This window comes from Salmo salar, unplaced genomic scaffold, assembly GCF_965601325.2.
Source record: "Salmo salar unplaced genomic scaffold, fSalSal1 ptg000432l, whole genome shotgun sequence".
NCBI lineage: Eukaryota > Metazoa > Chordata > Actinopteri > Salmoniformes > Salmonidae > Salmo > Salmo salar.
In genome coordinates, this window is record NW_027675387.1 from 4,169,552 (window position 1) to 4,184,109 (window position 14,558).

A 14,558-nucleotide genomic window follows, 5' to 3' on the forward strand; every position below is an offset into this window, starting at 1 on the left:
TTGGAACATTCTAGTCTTTAAGGACATGAACTGGCAGAACAGGTTTCAGCAAAGTATGGAGTCATTGTTTTCAGGAAGGTGTACCCATGGCCAGTGGTGTAAAGTACTTCAGTAAAAGTACTATAAAGTACTACATAAGTCGTTTTTTGGGGGGTATCTGTACTTTACTTTTGAATGTATATTTTTGATAACTTTACATCACTACATTCCCAAAGAAAATAATGTACTTTTTAATCTATACATTGTACCTGACACCCAAAAGTACTCGTTACATTTTGAATGCTTAGACAGGACAGGAAAATGGTCTAATTCACTTATCAAGACAACACATGGTCATCTCTACTGCCTCTGATCTGGCGGAGTCAGGAAACACAAATGCATCTTTTGTAAATTACGTCTTCGTTTTGGTATGTGACCCCTATCCATACATTTTAAAAAACAAGATAATGGTGATGCCTGCTTTGCTTAATAGAAGGAATTTGAAACGATTTATACTTTTAATTTCACTTTTCATACTTAACTATATATAGAACCAAATATTTTTAGACTTTTACTCAGGTATAACAATTGGGTACTTTTTACACAACTGTCTATGATGATAGGAGAGACAGGAGGCAGACTAAGAGCAGCCACCTGAACTACTGCCCTAGAAAAGACAAGGAGCAGTCTACACACACAGCCACCTGAACTACTGCCCTAGAAAAGACAAGGAGCAGTCTACACAAACAGCCACCTGAACTACTGCCCTAGAAAAGACAAGGAGCAGTCTACACAAACAGCCACCTGAACTACTGCCCTAGAAAAGACAAGGAGCAGTCTACACAAACAGCCACCTGAACTACTGCCCTAGAAAAGACAAGGAGCAGTCTACACAAACAGCCACCTGAACTACTGCCCTAGAAAAGACAAGGAGCAGTCTACACAAACAGCCACCTGAACTACTGCCCTAGAAAAGACAAGGAGCAGTCTACACAAACAGCCACCTGAACTACTGCCCTAGAAAAGACAAGGGGCAGTCTACACAAACAGCCACCTGAACTACTGCCCTAGAAAAGACAAGGAGCAGTCTACACACACAGCCACCTGAACTACTGCCCTAGAAAAGACAAGGAGCAGTCTACACACACAGCCACCTGAACTACTGCCCTAGAAAAGACAAGGAGCAGTCTACACACACAGCCACCTGAACTACTGCCCTAGAAAAGACAAGGAGCAGTCTACACACACAGCCACCTGAACTACTGCCCTAGAAAAGACAAGGAGCAGTCTACACAAACAGCCACCTGAACTACTGTCCTACAAAGACAAACAACATCTACACAAACAGCCACCTGAACTACTGCCCTAGAAAAGACAAGGAGCAGTCTACACAAACAGCCACCTGAACTACTGCCCTAGAAAAGACAAGGAGCAGTCTACACAAACAGCCACCTGAACTACTGCCCTAGAAAAGACAAGGAGCAGTCTACACAAACAGCCACCTGAACTACTGCCCTAGAAAAGACAAGGAGCAGTCTACACAAACAGCCACCTGAACTACTGCCCTAGAAAAGACAAGGAGCAGTCTACACACACAGCCACCTGAACTACTCCCCTAGAAAAGACAAGGAGCAGTCTACACAAACAGCCACCTGAACTACTGCCCTAGAAAAGACAAGGAGCAGTCTACACACACAGCCACCTGAACTACTGCCCTAGAAAAGACAAGGAGCAGTCTACACAAACAGCCACCTGAACTACTGCCCTAGAAAAGACAAGGAGCAGTCTACACAAACAGCCACCTGAACTACTGCCCTAGAAAAGACAAGGAGCAGTCTACACAAACAGCCACCTGAACTACTGCCCTAGAAAAGACAAGGAGCAGTCTACACAAACAGCCACCTGAACTACTGCCCTAGAAAAGACAAGGAGCAGTCTACACAAACAGTGAATCTGAGAAAAATGGTTTCAAGTTTGTTTTTTAGTCCATGAATATCAACCATGACCACTGATCTGACCTATGACCCCCTATGTGTCACGGTTGTCGTAGGTTGAAGCGGACGCAGCGGGGAAATGTGCACTCATCTTCTTTTATTTAAACGGACAAAGAAGGTGAACCAAAACACAACACAACGACTAATAACAGGCCGGTAAGGCGACAAAGCTATACCCAGCACAATCTCCCACAAAACACTAAAACAAACACATACCTAATTTATAGAACCCTCAATCAAAGGCAACGAGAAAACTCCTGCCTCCAATTGAGGGTTCAACCCCCAATTAACTAAACATAGAAATACAAATAACTAGACTGAACATAGAAATACATAAACATAGAACAGTGCCCAAAACCCGGAATACTAAATCAAACACCCTACAACTAACACAACCAACCCAAACCACATAAAACAAATACCCCCTGCCACGTCCTGACCAAACTACAATAACAAATAACCCCTTTTACTGGTCAGGATGTGACACTATGACCCCTAAAACGCAAAAGAAAAGTGCAATATCTAGAAATCTGAATGTGTTTATCCAGCTTTCTTGTTGTTTTTCTGTTTGATGGAACTAGTTGAGAGTTCTGTGTTATTTCTTATTTTATGTACCTTTATTTAACCAGGTAGGCCAGTTGAGAACAAGTTCTCATTTATAACTGCGACCTGGCCAAGATAAAGCAAAGCAGTGTGACACAAACAACACAGAGTTACACATGGGATAAATGTCATGTCCTGACCAGTAAAAGGGGTTATTTGTTATTGTAGTTTGGTCAGGGCGTGGCAGGGGGGGTGTTTGTTTTGTGTGTTTCGGGGTTTTGATGTATGTTCTATATTTTCTATTTCTATGTTTATTCTAGGTTTCTCTTTCTATGTTGTATTTTTTCAATGACCTCCAATTAGAGGCAGCTGGTGGTTGTTGTCTCTAATTGGAGGCCATATTTAGTGTGTTTTTGTTTTCACTTGTGTTTGTGGGTGGTTGTTTCCGGTTTAGTCTGTGCACCTTACTGGACTGTTATCGTCTTTATTTTGTTTGAGTGTGTTTACCTTCAATAAATACGAAGATGAGCAATATACCCGCTGCATATTGGTCCGATGATTTTTCCTCTTCAGACGATGAAGTTTATGACAATTAACAAACGTACAGTCAATAACACAATAGAAAAGTCTATATACAGTGTGTGCAAATGTAGTAAGATTAGGGAGGTAAGGCAATAAATAGGCCAGAGTGGAGAAATAATTACAATTTAGCAATTAAACACTGGAGTGATAGATGTGCAGAAGATGAATGTGCAAGTAGAGATACTGGGGTGCAAAGGATAACAAAAAAAACAAAATGGGGATGAGGCAGTTGGTTGGGCAATTTACAGATGGGCTATGTACAGGTGCAATGATCGGTAAGCTGCTCTGACAGCTGATGCTTAAAGTTAGTGAGGGAGATGTGAGTCTCCAGCTTCAGTGATTTTTGCAGTTCGTTCCAGTCATTGGCAGCAGGGAACTGGAAGGAAAGGCGGCCAAAGGAGGAATTGGCTTTGGAGGTGACCAGTGAAATATACCTGCTGGAGCGCATGCTACGGGTGGGTGCTGCTATTGTGACCAGTGAGCTGAGATAAGGCGTGGCTTTACCTAGCAAAGGCTTATAGATGACCTGGAGCCAGTGGGTTTGGCGACGAATATGAAGCGAGGGCCAGCCAACGAGAGCATACAGGTCGCAGTGATGGGTAGTATATCGGGCTTTGGTGACAAAACGGATGGCACTGTGATAGACTACATCCAATTTTCTGAGTAGAGTGTTGGAGGATATTTTGTAAATGACATCACCGAAGTCAAGGATCGGTAGGATAGTCAGTTTTACAAGGGTATGTTTGGCAGCATGAGTGAAGGATGCTTTGTTGCAGAGTTGTATGGCATTGAAGGTCGTTTGGAGGTTTGTTAACACAGTGTCCAAAGAAGGGCCAGATGTATACAGAATGGTGTCGTCTGCGTAGAGGTGGATCAGAGACTCACCAGCAGCAAGAGCGACATCATTGATGTATATAGAGAAAAGAGTTGGCCCGAGAATTGAACCCTGTGGCACCCCCATAGAGACTGCCAGAGGTCCGGACAACAGGCCCTCCGATTTGACACACTGAACTCTATCTGAGAAGTAGTTGGTGAACCAGGCGAGGCAATCATTTGAGAAACCAAGGCTGTTGAGTCTGCTGATAAGAATACGGTGATTGACAGAGTCGAAAGCCTTGGCCAGGTCGATGAAGACGGCTGCACAGTATTTTCTTTTATCAATGGCGGTTATGATATCGTTGAGGACCTTGAGCGTGGCTGAGGTGCACCCATGATCAGCTCTGAAACCAGATTGCATAGCGGAGAAGGTACGGTGGGATTCGAGATGGTCGGTGATCTGTTTATTAACTTGGCTTTCGAAGACTTTAGAAAGGCAGGGCAGGATAGATATAGGTCTTTAATAGTTTGGGTCTAGAGTGTCACCCACTTTGAAGAGGGGGATGACCGCGGCAGCTTTCCAGTCTTTAGCGATCTCAGACGATACGAAAGAGAGGTTGAACAGGCTAGTTATGTAGTTGTGTTTTCATGTTTTGAATGTTGTATTGCAGTAGGCCTAACCCTCACCAATTATTCTGGTGATGGAGAGAGACACCAGACAAGACACAGAGACAGCAACAGAAGAATAGGATATGATGGAGAGACACCAGACAAGACACAGAGACAGCAACAGAAGAATAGGATATGTGTGTGAGAGAGAGAGAGAGAGAGAGAGAGAGAGGAGAGAGAGAGAGAGAGAGAGAGAGAGAGAGAGAGAGAGAGAGAGAGAGAGAGAGAGAGAGAGAGACTTTAATCAGTTTGGCTCATTGGACAGGTCAGAGTCTATGTTTGAAGTTGTTGAGTCATTTTTGGCAATACACTGGTGTTGTATTCATGGTTTTAGCTGTTGAAATTCCGTCCCGGACCCACCTACTGGCTATGAGCTAAGCCACCAATGTCTTCACATCCTAGGGGAGAGAGGAGCTGCTACCCCTGGGGAGAGAGGAGCTGCCTCCCCTGGGGAGAGAGGAGCTGCTACCCATGGGGAGATAGGAGCTGCAACCCCTGGGGAGAGTGGAGCTGCTACCCCTGGGGAGAGAGAGGAGCTGCTACCCCTGGGGAGAGAGAGGAGCTGCTACCCCTGGGGTGAGAAGAGCTGCAACCAGCAGAGACTGCGACCATGCTCGGGAAGAGCTTAGTGATTGGTGATTGTTGGGGCACGATTGGCAGGAGCTTCAGTAATGAAGACTGCTGCACTTGCTGATGTTTCACAATATGCCGTCTCAGTCACCAGGTCTCAACACAATAGAACACAACCATCCCTCCAATAGACTTCCAGACAGTTGTAGAATGTTTGCCAAGGCACATTGTAAGAGCTGTAAAGAGAGAGGGACTCGGAGAGAGAACAGGTAGAACCTGATATGTAAATGAGCAGAGCAAACGAAAGTAACTTTCGACGACCGACTGATCATTCAGACTCTGTTTCTATTGAGAGATAAAAGGTAAGACGACGATTGTCATGTGAATTAATATAGTTGATGATATTGTCATGTGTATTAATATAGTTGATGATATTGTTATGTGTATTAATATAGTTGATGATATTGTTGTGTGTATTAATATAGTTGGTGATATTGTTGTGTGTATTAATATAGTTGATGATATTGTTATGTGTATTCATATAGTTGATGATATTGTTGTGTGTATTAATATAGTTGATGATATTGTTATGTGTATTAATATAGTTGATGATATTGTTATGTGTATTCATATAGTTGGTGATATTGTTATGTGTATTAATATAGTTGATGATATTGTTATGTGTATTCATATAGTTGATGATATTGTTGTGTGTATTAATATAGTTTATGATATTGTTATGTGTATTAATATAGTTGATGATATTGTTATGTGTATTCATATAGTTGATATTGTTATGTGTATTAATATAGTTGATGATATTGTTGTGTGTATTAATATAGTTGGTGATATTGTTGTGTGTATTCATATAGTTGATGATATTGTTGTGTGTATTAATATAGTTTATGATATTGTTATGTGTATTAATATAGTTGATATTGTTATGTGTATTAATATAGTTGATGATATTGTTATGTGTATTAATATAGTTGATGGTATTGTTGTGTGTATTCATATAGTTAATGATATTGTTATGTGTATTAATATAGTTGATATTGTTATGTGTATTCATATAGTTAATGATATTGTTATGTGTATTCATATAGTTGATGGTATTGTTGTGTGTATTAATATAGTTGATGATATTGTTATGTGTATTAATATAGTTGATGATATTTTTATGTGTATTCATATAGTTGATGATATTGTTATGTGTATTAATATAGTTGATGATATTGTTATGTGTATTAATATAGTTGATGATATTGTTATGTGTATTAATATAGTTGATGATATTGTTATGTGTATTAATATAGTTGGTGATATTGTTATGTGTATTAATATAGTTGATGATATTGTTATGTGTATTAATATAGTTGATGATATTGTTGTGTGTATTCATATAGTTGATGATATTTTTGGGGGACAGTGTTATAATAGTCCTACTCTCCTTAAAATGTTTTGGATATAATTTAGATGCGTGGGGTGAATTCGTTCTGTGCCCATCTGTGTGCCCCAGGGTGATTGCTCCTACATTATCTACAATCTAAAAGCAAAACGTTTGGCAACAGAAACCGTTTAGGTCACATTGTACAGCGTTTAGAGTAAACGGTTTATGTTTTATTTAACATCTTAAAACTGTTGGCTGTGGAGTAAACTAATGAATACGACCCAGGTTGTTGCCTACGACTCGGCATGTTGATACCTGCCTCTTGCTGAAACCTGAACGTAGCCTGAGGGGTATACTATGATACAGGCTTGATATACTGGTTTTCTAAAGCTAGACAGCTTCAGTTAGCTTCACATTCCAGCTCAGGCCTCACCCATCAGAATATACAGAACAGAACAGAAAAAAATCGCAATGAAGTTTCAAGGTGAGAATCCTGCCAGGGATTATTGTAAAGTGTGTAGATAAATTAAATGTAATGTTATTATAGTGAATGACAGTAAAACACTCCTAACAGTCTACTACTACTGAGACAGAAAACTCAAGTCTGAAATTTCTATGTGGAAATTACAAACTTCAGAAGCCTTTTTAAACCTCAAATACACTACAAGTTATATATTTCCTGCATTGCTGGAAAGTTCTTCTGCAGTGGGGGGTGATCAAATTAAGATCCTACATCTGTACACATAATTGTACATGGGGATATGTATGGGGGTCTATAACATCCAATCACAGAGGTTTATATCAGCTGACAGTTGCAATGTTATTGCTAATAACTCAAACTGCCCTTTTCAGATAAAGACATAAACTCTGTACAGATGTAGGATCTTAATTTGATCACCCTGTTGCAGAAAAACTAAACTTGTAGTGTATTTGAGTGTAATTAAACTTTAGAAAAGGTTTCTGAAGATGATAAATTCCACTTTCCCATTTTAAAACTGTTCATTAATTATAATCCACACAATAATTCAAATGTCCTGTTTCTGCAGGATTATTTTCCTGGTGTAGCAAACTGGCTCAAATTAAGATCCAACATCTGCAGAAATATACCCCTTTCTAATGTAGATGGCTCTATTGAGATTCACTTTTGACCATTTGACATCTTGTATTTACTGTTGTTTAGGCTGGTTGAATGAGTTGCCTGTGAAAGCTACTTCATCTGCAAGAAAACAGGCGGCTGCACCAGTGACTGTAAGTTATGTGATTTCCTCATATGAACGTGAAAGTAAGTGTGTAGTCTACGCAGTTACAAAAATGGCTGTTGAAACTGTGGCACATATTTCTCGGTGACATTGAATAAATGTGTTGGTATGTAGGAAAGACGGGCAGACTCTCGTACTGTTGGTCTAGACTACCTACACACTATTATAAGGCTATGATCACTTATCATGCCGACAAACCTGATGGTCTCTGTGAACTGATCTGAACAGGTTTAGGCTGGTCATCTATGATATGTAGGTTATATACAGTACATTCTCTGTCCTGCTACTGGTAGGACTATAACATTATGTTGATCTGAACAGGTTTAGACTGGTCATCTATGATATGTAGGTTATATACAGTACATTCTCTGTCCTGCTACTGGTAGGACTATAACATTATGTTGATCTGAACAGGTTTAGGCTGGTCATCTATGATATGTAGGTTATATACAGTACATTCTCTGTCCTGCTACTGGTAGGACTATAACATTATGTTGATCTGAACAGGTTTAGACTGGTCATCTATGATATGTAGGTTATATACAGTACATGCTCTGTCCTGCTACTGGTAGGACTATAACATTATGTTGATCTGAACAGGTTTAGACTGGTCATCTATGATATGTAGGTTATATACAGTACATTCTCTGTCCTGCTACTGGTAGGACTATAACATTATGTTGATCTGAACAGGTTTAGACTGGTCATCTATGGTATGTAGGCTATATACAGTACATTCTCTGTCCTGCTACTGGTAGGACTATAACATTATGTTGATCTGAACAGGTTTAGACTGGTCATCTATGATATGTAGGCTATATCTGAGGTATAGACCTTGATCTGCATTTCACTAACAAACTGCTATTATACATTATAACCTAGTCTACTTTACATAATATAAAACCTCTTACTTGTTGCAAATAAACGTTGAATGTATCAATGATTTCCCCCTCAGATCAATCATGTCCGTTTTAGCCCTTCTGTCTACATTCTCAGATACATTTAGAAAACAACAGATTGAAAGACAATAAATAGTCTACTGTTAGTGAATACAAATAAGTGTGAGACATGGCCTTGTGTTGCTGTACTGTCTATAACTACCTTAACAAACAGTGACTTATTATTATTATTATTATTATTATTATTATTGTTGCTGTACTGTCTATAACTACCTTAACAAACAGTGACTTATTATTATTATTATTATTGTTTTTATTATTATTATTGACAGTTACCATGGAGATGAAATTTTACAACTACATATTCATGTGATTGCATTAAATCAGCTGACTGTTTCGATATGTCTGTTAAGTAAATGTTTTATAAGAGATAATTATTAAATGATAACAATTGACATTCAATAATTACTGTGTCAACCACAACCAACATGCTGGATCTCTGTTTACAGGGGTCAGTGCTCTAAAATGATTCTCTCTGGGGAGAGAGAGGAGGGCGGCCCTGCCTCTAAAATGCATCTCTCTGGGGAGAGAGTGGAGGGGGGCCCTGCCTCTAAAATGAGTCTCTCTGGGGAGAGGAAGGAGGGGGGCCCTGCCTCTAAAATGCATCTCTCTGGGGAGAGAGTGGAGGGGGGCCCTGCCTCTAAAATGAGACTCTCTAGGGAACATGACACCAAAGCCAAGAGGTGAGATGACAATTTTGTTTAAGAATTATTAAGAGTTTTTTTCAAAAATGCCATTTCCAAAAATGATCACATTTGTTTTTTTAATCATAAATGGTTGCTTATGGGACCTTCAATATTAGCGTTCTCAGATTATTAATTCATAGTTTTTAGATGTGTATTATTATTTATTTTTTATTGCAAAACGCAATATATCCATTGTTTAGCAGGAATGGAATGTTGGTATTCTGTATATTTGACTGTGATATGTGATTGTCTCACCTAGATATCTAAAGATGAATGCACTTACTGTAAATCTCTCTGGATAAGAGCATCTGCTAAATCAGGGGTTCTCAATCATGACACGACCACTTTGCTCTTAATTATTATTATTATTATTATATAATGGAATACATATTTTTTTTACCAATTCTGATCGTTGTTACAATAAGAATTTTGACAATATTCCCGTTATATCAGCACACTCTTCACACCCGTTTAACAACTCTAAATAGCTTTGGCATAGTGGGCATCAAGTCCCTTGCCAATAATGGTGCCTACAACGTTGCATACAATGTTCATTTTCATCGAACACATATTACGCCCTAGATGCCTTCAACTGCCTAATTTATAGCCACGCCCAATTTAGGATTATTTTTTAACAATGTGATGTTGCGCTCCAAAGGGATATCTTGAAATAACATGATGTAGATAATTAAATAATCAAAAGAAAACCGTGTTTATTTTACACTCTTAGAAAAGAAGGTTCCTTATAGAACCAAAAAGGCTTCCATCACTTCCTTAATATATGGAACCACTAAAAGTTATATATATTTTTGGGTTCAGTGAAGAAGATCTACTAGAGTTCTGATCAACGGAAGGTTAATGTTTTGAGGATGTGAACCCAGTAGCCCTCCAGTGGTCAGATCAATTCCATCTGTTTTTTCCAGCACCCGTACACTGTTTTATGGATTGAAAAATCATTGCCAAAAGCACAAGACATATATTATTAATGGATTGATCATATAGAAATATAAAACATTATTTTTAACTACTCCAAAGCATTTACATGTGGAGCAGGAACCACTGACTCGCTGCATTATTCTATAGTATTATCAAGACACCTGCTGTTAACTCTTAACTACTTAGGACAGCTCACGAGGTGTCCTAAATATCTACCGACTAGGTGGTACATGAGACTTCATGCATAGCTTTGATTTATACCCATAAGTGTAAAATGTCTTTATTCTCAGCAGTGACACCACCAATTTTCTACTCTGAGACACTTTGAGAATATGGGCCCAGATCCAAAATATTGTTACAAAAAAACATGTTTGTTTTACATAATAAATAAAAATGTAAATATTACTAATGTAATAATTATATTATATTATATTATAATAATATGTAATATTACAACACTTTACAATACAATACATTATAATACAATACATTATAATACAATACAATACAATACATTACAATACATTACAATACAATACATTACAATACATTACAATACAATACATTATAATACACTACATTACAATACAAGACAAGACAAGACAATACAAGACAAGACAAGACAAGACAAGACAAGACAAGACAATACAATACAATACAATACAATACAATACATTACAATACTATACAATACAATACATTATAATACAATACAATACATTACAATACAAGACAAGACAATACAATACAATACAATACAATACAATACAACTTTGTCCATTAGTTACAGCAAACAACAAACATGTATCTTCTGCTTCGTTCGTAACCCCCCCCCCCCCATATGACCATAAGAGTAAATTCTCTTTTTTGTCAGCACTTCTACAACCAATTTTCTACTCTGAGACGCTTTGTGGATATGGGCCCAGATTTTAAAATATAGTTATAAAAAAACTTTGAATGTTTGTTTAACATAATAATAAAAAATGAATATTACTAATGTAACCCACTGTAAAGACTGGGTTTAGTTGTTTTGTACCACTGTTCTGGAACTTCCCGTACAGAACTGTCCGTGTCCACGTACGGTGTGGCACCAAGCGGTTACGTGCAGAGTGGGCTGAGGTGATCTTGGGGAATAACTACAGAGATACAGAACTACAGTGTTGAGATGCCGAAGTTTATTATTCAATTTGCTTTTTGCTTAATGGTCAGGGACAGTATGACTGTAGCCAGATCCTTTTCACTCTCTATCCTTGTTTCATTTTGTGGTTCACCGGATTCGTCATCATCCTCGAGACGAAGTACAGAACAACCTGTTACCTAGCCAAGCTAGTTGGTACAGCTAGGAAAGCTAGCTAGCTACTCTACCAGCAGCATCCTAGTTAACCTAGCTAGTCGGTACAGCTAGGTAAGCTAGCTAGCTACTCTACCACCAGCATCCTAGTTATCCTAGCTAGTCGGTACAGCTAGGTAAGCTAGCTAGCTACTCTACCAGCAGCATCCTAGTTATCCTAGCTAGTTGGTACAGCTAGGTAAGCTAGCTAGCTACTCTACCAGCAGCAACCTAGTTATCCTAGCTAGTCGGTACAGCTAGGTAAGCTAGCTAGCTACTCTACCAGCAGCATCCTAGTTATCCTAGCTAGTCAGTACAGCTAGGTAAGCTAGCTAGCTACTCTACCAGCAGCATCCTAGTTATCCTAGCTAGTCGGTACAGCTAGGTAAGCTAGCTAGCTACTCTACCAGCAGCATCCTAGTTATCCTAGCTAGTCGGTACAGCTAGGTAAGCTAGCTAGCTACTCTACCAGCAGCATCCTGATTATTTTCCTGTGGGGGGGAGTGGTGGTGTATCCAGGGAGAACTAAACTAATCTGTTGAACTATCTATCGTGGTCTTATGCTTCCATCTATTGGAATTATTTAGCAACTACAGTACTACTGAATAATGTGTAATTCCTTACTAAAGTAGTATTTACTCAGAATTGCAAAATATAACATTTTCTAGTTCATTTTACCACTTACAACCATAAAATAACAATTTATAGCATAACAAACAATGAAACTGACATAAACCAAAAACACCAGACATTTAGTAGATGAGAGATGTAATGTTTGTCTCTGTTGTGTTGAAGTCCAATCAAGCAGGAGAGACCAACCTCCCCTGTTCCCAGCTGTGTGTCCATGAAGAGTGACTGGTCTATGGAACTTCCTATACGGTTTAGAGAGGGAGACTTTTCTACTGAACAAAGGTAAGAAGAACTCATGGGTCATGGTCAGTGAGTTAAACAACACTGTCTCTAGTCATTTCTCCTCTCCCATTTTCACATTTCTTTTTGTTGTTTTCATAATCCATAGGCTAATAATTTTGTCCATTTTCATAGTCCTAAAACAATATTAAACAAACACAACATTCCCTCCCTGTATGTGACTCTCTGTCTGTCTGTCTGTCTGTCTGTCTGTCTGTCTGTCTGTCTGTCTGTCTGTCTGTCTGTCTGTCTGTCTGTCTGTCTGTCTGTCTGTCTGTCTGTCTGTCTGTCTGTCTGTCTGTCTGTCTGTCTGTCTCTATCTATCTCTATCTGTCTGTGTCTGTCTATGTCTGTGTGTATTTCGCTGTCTGTGTGTCTGTCTATGTCTGTCTGTGTGTCTGTCTCTGTCCGTCTGTGTGTCTGTCTATCTGTTTCTGTCTGGCTGTGTGTCTGTGTCTCTCTGTCTCTGTGTCTCTCTGTCGCTGTGTCTGTCTGTCTCTGTGTCTCTGTCTCTGTGTCTGTCTGTGTCTGTCTGTCTGTCTGTCTGTCTGTCTGTCTGTCTGTCTGTCTGTCTGTCTGTCTGTCTGTCTGTCTGTCTGTCTGTCTGTCTGTCTGTCTGTCTCTATGTGTCGCTGTCTGTCTGTGTCTGTCTCTATCTGTGTGTCTGTCTATGTCTGTGTGTCTTTCTCTGTCTGTGTGTCTGTGTGTGTCTCTCTCTCTGTCTGTCTGTCTGTCTGTCTGTCCGTCTGTCCGTCTGTCCGTCTGTCCGTCTGTCTGTCTGTCTGTCTGTCTGTCTGTCTGTCTGTCTGTCTGTCTGTCTGTCTGTCTGTCTGTCTGTCTGTCTGTCTGTCTGTCTGTCTGTCTGATCCAGAGCTCTTCATATGTTTCCCATCTGAGATCAGAGTAGATGAGAGATGTAATGTTTGTCTCTGTTGTGTTGAAGACCAATCAAGCAGGAGAGACCAGCCTCCCCTGTTCCCAGCTGTGTGTCCATGAAGAGTGACCAGTCTATGGATCCTCCTATGAAGTTTAGAGAGGAAGACTTTTCTACTGAACAAAGGTAAGAAGAACTCATGGGTCATGGTCAGTGAGTTAAACAACACTGTCTCTAGTCATTTCTCCTCTCCCATTTTCACATTTCTTTTTGTTGTTTTCATAATCCATAGGCTAATCCTTTAGTCCATTTTCATAGTCCTAAAACAATATTAAACAAACACCACATTCCCTCCCTGTATCTGTCTGTCTGTCTGTCTGTCTGTCTGTCTGTCTGTCTGTCTGTCTGTCTGTCTGTCTGTCTGTCTGTCTGTCTGTCTGTCTGTCTGTCTGTCTGTCTGTCTGCCTGTCTGTCTGTCTGTCTGTCTGTCTGTCTGTCTGTCTGTGCGTGTCTCTCTGTCTCTCTGTGTCTGTCTGTCTGTCTGTCTGTCTGTCTGTCTGTCTGTCTGTCTGTCTGTCTGTCTGTCTGTCTGTCTGTCTGTCTGTCTGTCTCTATCTATCTCTATCTGTCTGTGTCTGTCTATGTCTGTGTGTATTTCGCTGTCTGTGTGTCTGTCTATGTCTGTCTGTGTGTCTGTCTCTGTCCGTCTGTGTGTCTGTCTATCTGTTTCTGTCTGGCTGTGTGTCTGTGTCTCTCTGTCTCTGTGTCTGTCTGTCTGTCTGTCTGTCTGTCTGTCTGTCTGTCTGTCTGTCTGTCTGTCTGTCTGTCTGTCTGTCTGTCTGTCTGTCTGTCTGTCTGTCTCTATGTGTCGCTGTCTGTCTGTGTCTGTCTCTATCTGTGTGTCTGTCTATGTCTGTGTGTCTGTCTGTCTGTGCGTGTCTCTCTGTCTCTCTGTGTCTGTCTCTGTGTCTGTGTGTCTCTGTGTCTGTCTGTCTGTCTGTCTGTCTGTCTGTCTGTCTGTCTGTCTGTCTGTCTGTCTGTCTGTCTGTCTGTCTGTCTGTC

At 39.8% G+C, this 14,558-nt stretch overlaps 1 pseudogene; it reads right to left on the bottom strand.

Annotated features, from left to right (window-relative positions):
- Positions 1 to 11,666, bottom strand: part of LOC145876074 (uncharacterized) — a 134,293-nt pseudogene extending 122,627 nt beyond the window's left edge.
- Positions 11,667 to 14,558: the final 2,892 nt, after the last annotated feature.